Source organism: Suncus etruscus, chromosome 13 (genome assembly GCF_024139225.1).
Source record: "Suncus etruscus isolate mSunEtr1 chromosome 13, mSunEtr1.pri.cur, whole genome shotgun sequence".
Taxonomy (NCBI): Eukaryota; Metazoa; Chordata; class Mammalia; order Eulipotyphla; family Soricidae; genus Suncus; species Suncus etruscus.
Genome location: NC_064860.1, coordinates 22,620,911 through 22,628,423, shown reverse-complemented (window position 1 = coordinate 22,628,423; position 7,513 = coordinate 22,620,911).

Sequence of the window (7,513 nt, the reverse complement as noted above, 5' to 3'; positions counted from 1 at the left end):
CCCTAAGAACACAAAAATACAATACAAAAATTCCTTCCTTACACCTATATTCATTGCAGCACTATTTACCATAGCAAGACTCTGGAAACAACCAACATGCCCTTCAACAGACGAATGGCTAAAGAAACTGTGGTACATATACACAATGGAATATTATGCAGCTGTCAGGAGGGATGAAGTCATGAAATTTTCCTATACATGGATGTACACAGAATCTATTATGCTGAGTGAAATAAGTCAGAGAGAGAGAGAAAAACGCAGAATGGTCTCACTCATCTATGGGTTTTAAGAAAAATGAAAGACATTCTTGCAATAATAAATTTCAGACACAAAAGAGAAAAGAGCTGGAAGTTCCAGCTCACCTCAGGAAGCTCACCACAAAGAGTGATGAGTTTAGTTAGAGAAATAACTACATTTTGAACTGTCCTAATATTGAGAATGTATGAGGGAAATGTAGAGCCTGTTTAGGGTACAGGCGGGGGTTGGGTGGCGAGGAGGGAAATTTGGGACTTGGGTGATGGGAATGTTGCACTGGTGATGGGTGGTGTTCCTTTTATGACTGAAACCCAAACACAATCATGTATGTAATCAAGGTGTTTAAATAAAAAAAAAAGAAAACATCAAAAAAAATTTGTATTGCCTTTTAAATAATAGATCAGCACATCTGGTGTGATGCCCTTAAGTTATGTGTCAATATTTATGTGCATATTGAGCACAATCAACAAAGAGACAACAAATTACACAGTATTCATTGTGGCTTTTTATGGTGTTTGAAGATTTTTAGGTGTAAATGAAGATTTTCTATTTTTAATGTGTCTACATTAGTTAACTAAGATGATAATATATTTTTGTGTATTAGAAAAAAAATAGGAGCCGGAAGTGGTAGCACAGCAGCAGGTTATTTGCCTTGCATGCAACTGACCCAAGATAAACCCGGGTTCTATCCCCAGAATCCCATATGGTCCACTGAACCAGGAGCAATTTCTAAGCATAGAGCCAGAAGTAACCCCTGAGAGCTTCCGGGTGTGGCCCAAAAACCAAAAAAAAAAAAAAAAAAAAGAAAAATACCATTAGGATAAATATTTTTTGTACACTCACATATCTTTTATTTTAGTAGAAAACAGTTTTGGACTCTTATACAGGTATTCTTACCTCAATGTCAAATACATAATAGTAATTTAACTTCTATTCTTTAAAATATAGAAATTAGATAAGTTAATAACCAAATAATTTTATTGAACACAATTTTTCAAATATGATATCATCTTACTATGAATAATTTTGAACTTAAAGGGAAAATAAAATTTTTTGTAGTAGGGAGGAATGGAAGTTTGAATAAAAAAAGAAAGTAATATATAAAAGTCCATTTCAATATTTTCAGTAAATTCTCAGGATTTTGGCAGAAAGTGACTGCTTTAGGTTACTTTTCATGACTATTTTCCCAGACTTACACATGACCCAACTTCAGAACATAGTATTTAAATTATAGGAGTTATTATAAAATTTTATTAAAAATAAGGAAATATACATTCAGAATATGATATAGAAAAAAATCATGAACATTATAGAGAATTTAAAGTAGAACACACGTTACCATTACTGAGAATTTTAAACAATGAGTTGTCACTAAATTATGTACATACCAAAACCCTCACACTTCCTAAATCTAAGTTCTTACTAAATATACATAATTTATTGTTTCTAAAACTAACTCAAATCCATAACACATTTTGCACAGAAATCAAATATACACTCAGAAGTTAAGAAAAGAAGTAGATCTGAAGGTGAAAGTAAATTTTAGAATCTCTATTTTAGATTACTGGCTGGCAGGGACATAGTGAGGTACAGGGTATAGAATCTGGGTCAGCCATGTGCAAGACACACAACCTACACACCCTACCTGTACTATCTATGTATTTTTATAAATTTGAGAGTAAGTCTTGGCCTATACCCAGTGGTGCTTAGGTCTTACTACTAGCTCCATATGGGGTACTAGAGATCAAATCCAGTTTGACAATGTTCAAGGCAAACACCCACTGCACTATTTCTTTATCCCTATGAGAATCTTTATACTATATTTTTCAAGTTAGAAGAACCTTACATAAAACAATACAAAAATAAAAAAAGAACACAAAACAAAAACAGAACAAATCTTAAAAGTAAACTTGTAGTTTAATGGGGACTTATAAAGAACCTCAATAAATATTTTTTTAAGTGTCAATCCTGCTGCTCTTTTGAAATTAAGGGCAAGCATCTAAACTGGTTTATCAGTGAAGGGCAAGGCACAAATAAATGAAGGGAGAATGTCATGACCTGTATCTTCAAAAGAAGATAGAACAGAGAAGATTTTAGGGTGAGGTGTGCAAGGCACACATATATGAAGTGATGATGTTATGACCTTATATCTTCAAAGGAACATAAAACAGAGGAGGTGAGGTGTGTTGGAGAAAGATGCATTTTACACAGTGCAATGGAGATCTGAGTGGTGGACTTAGAGAGATATGAGTCTATTTGGGTTAGAATATTTCTGGCAGATATAAGAGCGAGTACAGTTTCTTTTGTTGAGAAAAAAAACCCTGGAGTATTCCAATAAGAACATTGACTTTAGCTGAGCCAAGTTTTATGAGATAGTATTAGTAAAGTGTTATATTTTATTGTAGATGCACAATTTGTATGAAAACTGGAGGATTTGGGAGCAAATAAAGCATTGATATAATTCAGTTTACATTTTTAGAACATGATTTTTGCTCCTTTGTAGACAAAACTGGAGGCTTAGATTGAAAATAATACTTCCTGTACTTGCTACAATGAGAAAGAGGTTTATGGGACTAAAATAGGAAAACCATAAGCCAGTTTATGGGATAAGAATCGATTTACAGGGGCCAGAGAGATAGCATGGAGGTAAAATATTTGCCTTGCATGCAGAAGGACGGTGGTTCAAATCCCGGCATTCCATATGGTCCCCCATGCGAGCCAGGAGTAACCCCTGAGTGCTGCTGGGTGTGGCCCAAAAAGCCAAAAAAAAAAATTGATTTACAACCTGTTGTCACCACATAACTTTAAATAGTTTTCTCTTCTCATATGTGGTAAATTGTCTAAAATAGAAACATCTAAAACATTTTCATGGTCTGATTATATTTTGAATGTAGCGCTAACAAAACTTTCTGAGAAATTATGTGTAAGAAAAGAAAACCAAGAATAACAAAGTTTATAGCTACAAGCATTGGTAGGTCAGTGAGAGCATCGTGAAAGAGCACTGCCAGTGGAGGAGCACGGGGAGAGGAAAGGGGCTTAGGAGTACAGCAGTTGAGAAGCAAGTTTTTAAAGACTGTTTATATGCAAGTCATTTACTCAGAAAATGCTCTCAAGAGCAAAAGTGATAAAAAGGAGTGGGGAATTAGAAAAAGGCAAAGGAGAAAACTTAGCAAGAAGAACATGGCATACTTAGTCAGGGAACTCTGGTACATACAGTAAGTTCCTATATAGCTTGTACTTGTACTTAAGCTGTTTTGTGTGGTTGTAACAGAGGAACACAACAAATACTTCCAGACACTATGGTCTCCTTTGATATCAGAGCAACATCAGTAGTCCAAGCAGATCTTTGAAGGAGGTGTTATTAGCTGAATTGTGTCCTGTAAAATGTCTATGTTGAAGTCCTGCTCTTCAGTTTAATAGAATTTGGAGAAGGATCCTTTGGAATTATTGGAGTTAAATAATTAAGTGGTGTTCTCTGGATGGCATGATTGGTTATATAGAAGAGGGAAAATAAGGAGATGGCTCTCTTTGTTATGAGGATTCAGCAAGAATGTGGCCATCTGCAAATTATGCTGCTGCCACTTGAGATAGGTACCTGCACTGTCTTTGAGGCTTGTGCATAGTGCTTGCTCCTTAAAGTTCTCACTGAATAATTGAGCGAAGGTCACTTCTGTGGTCACTTTTGTGCTTGTCTTCAAATGGGCTCAAGACATTGCCTTCCGGGACAAAAAAAATTTATGAGGCAACTGGTAGTGTCCATGCTAGAAACTGATGAAATTCTATTAATCTACACTCCACTAATTTGATTTGTGTGTTCCTTTCATGCAAGACATGGCTTGTCATAAATCTGACAGGCCTTGTGCTCATGCTGCTTTGCTTTTTATTATTATTGTATTACAGGGTTTCAGTAACTTGGATTTAGGATTACAGACATAACTGCCAGAGAAAATTTACAGCTGGTTGCCATCCCCACTTTTTTTATGGTTTGGTTTCCTGCACAGTTTCTTTTAAAAATCTCAACACAGTTTCTTTAGCCATTCGTCAGTTAAACAGGCACTACCAGTTACCTCATATTTTTTTTTGTCCCAAAAGGCAATGTCTTGAGCCCATTTGAAGACAAACACAAAAGTGACCACAGAAGTGACCTTCGCTCAATTATTCAGTGAGAACTTTAAGGAGCAAGCACTATGCACAAGCCTCAAAGACAGTGCAGGTACCTATCTCAAGTGGCAGCAGCATAATTTGCAGATGGCCACATTTTTGCTGAATCCTCATAACAAAGAGAGCCATCTCTTTATTTTCCCTCTTCTATATAACCAATCATTCGATCCAGAGAACCAAGATGCCCTTCAACAGACGAATGGCTAAAGAAACTGTGGTACATATACACAATGGAATATTATGCAGCTGTCAGGAGAGATGAAGTCATGAAATTTTCCTATACATGGATGTACACAGAAGCTATTATGCTGAGTGAAATAAGTCAGAGAGAGAGAGAGAGGGAGAGAGAGAGAGAAACGCAGAATGGTCTCACTCATCTATGGGTTTTAAGAAAAATGAAAGACATTCTTGTAATAACAATTTTCAGACACAAAGAGAAAAGAATTGGACGTTAGAGCTCACCTCAGGAAGCTCACCACAAAGAGTGATGATTTTAGTTAGAGAAATAACTACAGTTTGAACTGTCCTAATAATGAGAATGTATGAGGGAAATGGAAAGCCTGTCTAGAGTACAGGCAGGGGGGGGGGAGGGAGATTTGGGACATTGGTGATGGGAATGTTGCACTGGTGATGGGTGGTGTTCTTTACATGACTGAAACCCAAACACAATCATGCATGTAATCAAGGTGTTTAAATAAAATATAAATATATATATATATAAATGCCCTTCTGACCTAAAATATTGTCAACAATATGTAAGCACTATGATCAGAATAAAAATTATATTAATAAAAAATCTTAACACATTCCTTGACTTGTTTTAAAAAAACACAATTTCTTCTCTTTTTATAGGAACTGTTTTTTTTCTGAGCTAACTAGGGCGGGAGTGATTGTACAGTGAGTAAGGTGCTGGCCTTTCACGAATCCAACACAAGTTTGATCCTTAGCACCCAATATTATCATCTTTTGAGCCTGCCAAGAGTGATCCTTCAACCCAGAATCAGAGATAAACCTTGAATTTTACCTGTCATCAAAACAAAACAAAAATATAAAGTAACTAATGTAATTCTTGACTTAAACAAAAAAATGTCTTCCTAAACGAATTTATATATAGTATTAATAAGAATATTTCATAGGTTAGTCACTAGCAATTAGGCATTATTTTTAATTTGTTCACACTTTAATATTGCATCTTTGAAAATGTACTTTGAGGACTTGCAATGTCACTTCAAATAAAACTCAAATGTAATTGGAATTCTTGTAATGTAACTCTTAATTAGTTTTGAGAAAATGCAATGCTTGTTCATTATTATGCTGAGAAGGACATATAATTTTTAAAAGGACAAAGATTATTATTAATTATATGCTTAGAATTTTACTTTTGGGCAATAAACATGAGGTGTAAGGCAATTATTTAAATTAATTTCGAATTGTTAATGATAGAAAAAGCTACACTCTCTTCATGTACCATTTAGAATAATAAGTGGTTTACTTGTATTATCTTATTAAAATGTGCAAGCAATATTTTAAGAAAATTAATATTTTAAGTGATACAAAATGCACGGTATTGTCTTACCTTTCCCAGAACTAAGTTTATATTTCATTGTGCATTAAAGTCTTGTGTTCTACATATTTTGCTATGCATCCAATTTGTTATCGTGTCTTTTCTTTTGCTGTGCTAGAATGATAGCAAAGCTTTCAGATTCAGAAGAGTTCAGCTATTAACTTAAAGAATCCATGTACTAATTTAAATATGTATTTTTATATTCTTTAGATAAATAGAATCAGAAGATCTGGATTATGTGATAATTTTTTAGTATTTTCCAGAAAACTTCATATATATTGCCTTTATTGCACAATATTCTGTCCTACCAACAGTTTAATAGTACTTTTTCTCCACGTACCAACCCTTGTTGGTCTATCTTTTGAATAACATCCTTACACCTATGAACTTTCATGTATTGTATCTATGAAAATCAAGGTTAGTCAACAGGACAAATTGGTTGGGGGTCCATTAGATCCCAAAGGAGAGAGGTTTACTTGAAATGCTACTTAGAAATCTGGAATTAGGAGAAAAGTCAGGGGTGGGTATCTAATTAAATATATAGATATCAACAAATCTTTCTTTTCATAATTATATGCTTTTTAGCTTATAAAAATTGTATGTGGAGACCTTTTATTTGAACATTATACTCTTTTAATATTTGAATGGTTTTAGTTGGAATGTATCCAGGAATGCTGTATGATACAAAAGTTAAAATTTTAAATAGAGGAAAATGTTTTAATTAATTCACATAGTTGGTGAAAGTCTGATGAAATGGGCTGCTACTATATGTTTGTGGGGAAATGCCTTGTGCTCTTTTCTCTCTAGATCAGGTGTGTGGGATGATCATGACTACTTTCTTTATTTTTCTCTATTTGACACGATTTCTCATTACTTAATATTTACTAACTTAAATATTTACAAAAGCATATTTTTATAACTCCTCATTTGATATGTTAAAGTTAAAAATGGTGACCTCTTTATAGTTCTTCCTTTCTCCACCCTGGATAAATCCTACTGTCTTCTCTACATTACTTAGAGTCCAGTCAAACTGAGATTGTATTGGAGTCGGCTATCAGAAATGACAGGTAGAGACACAGACAGGACGGAAATTCTGGAAGAAATTTTCTTCCAATAATTTCTCCTTTTTCATCTCCTTTGCTGCTCTGTGTTTTTGTACTCCTACGATGGAGTATATCAAGTACACATGAGTATACCCTCCTCTTGGTATAGGAGGAGGGAAGGATCGAAGGGTATGATCCCTCCCTGGCTAATTTCTTCCCTGCTGCTTTCTTTGATAGAAAAATAGTCTTCCTGCTCAGTACAGCGGGGAACTTGTAATTGCTGATAGTTTTTGCTTGTCTTAATATCTCTTAGAAGTTCCTTAGTCCAGCCTTCATTAAAGTGTTTTCTCCTGTTGGACCTCCACGGTAAATGCTATTTGTACAGTGAAAAAATTCACTAACACTTCCATATTTTGTCTACAATATAGTGTTTTATGGCAACTTTTCATACATCTGTTAATGTAGTTATCATTAAATATCTTCCTATAAA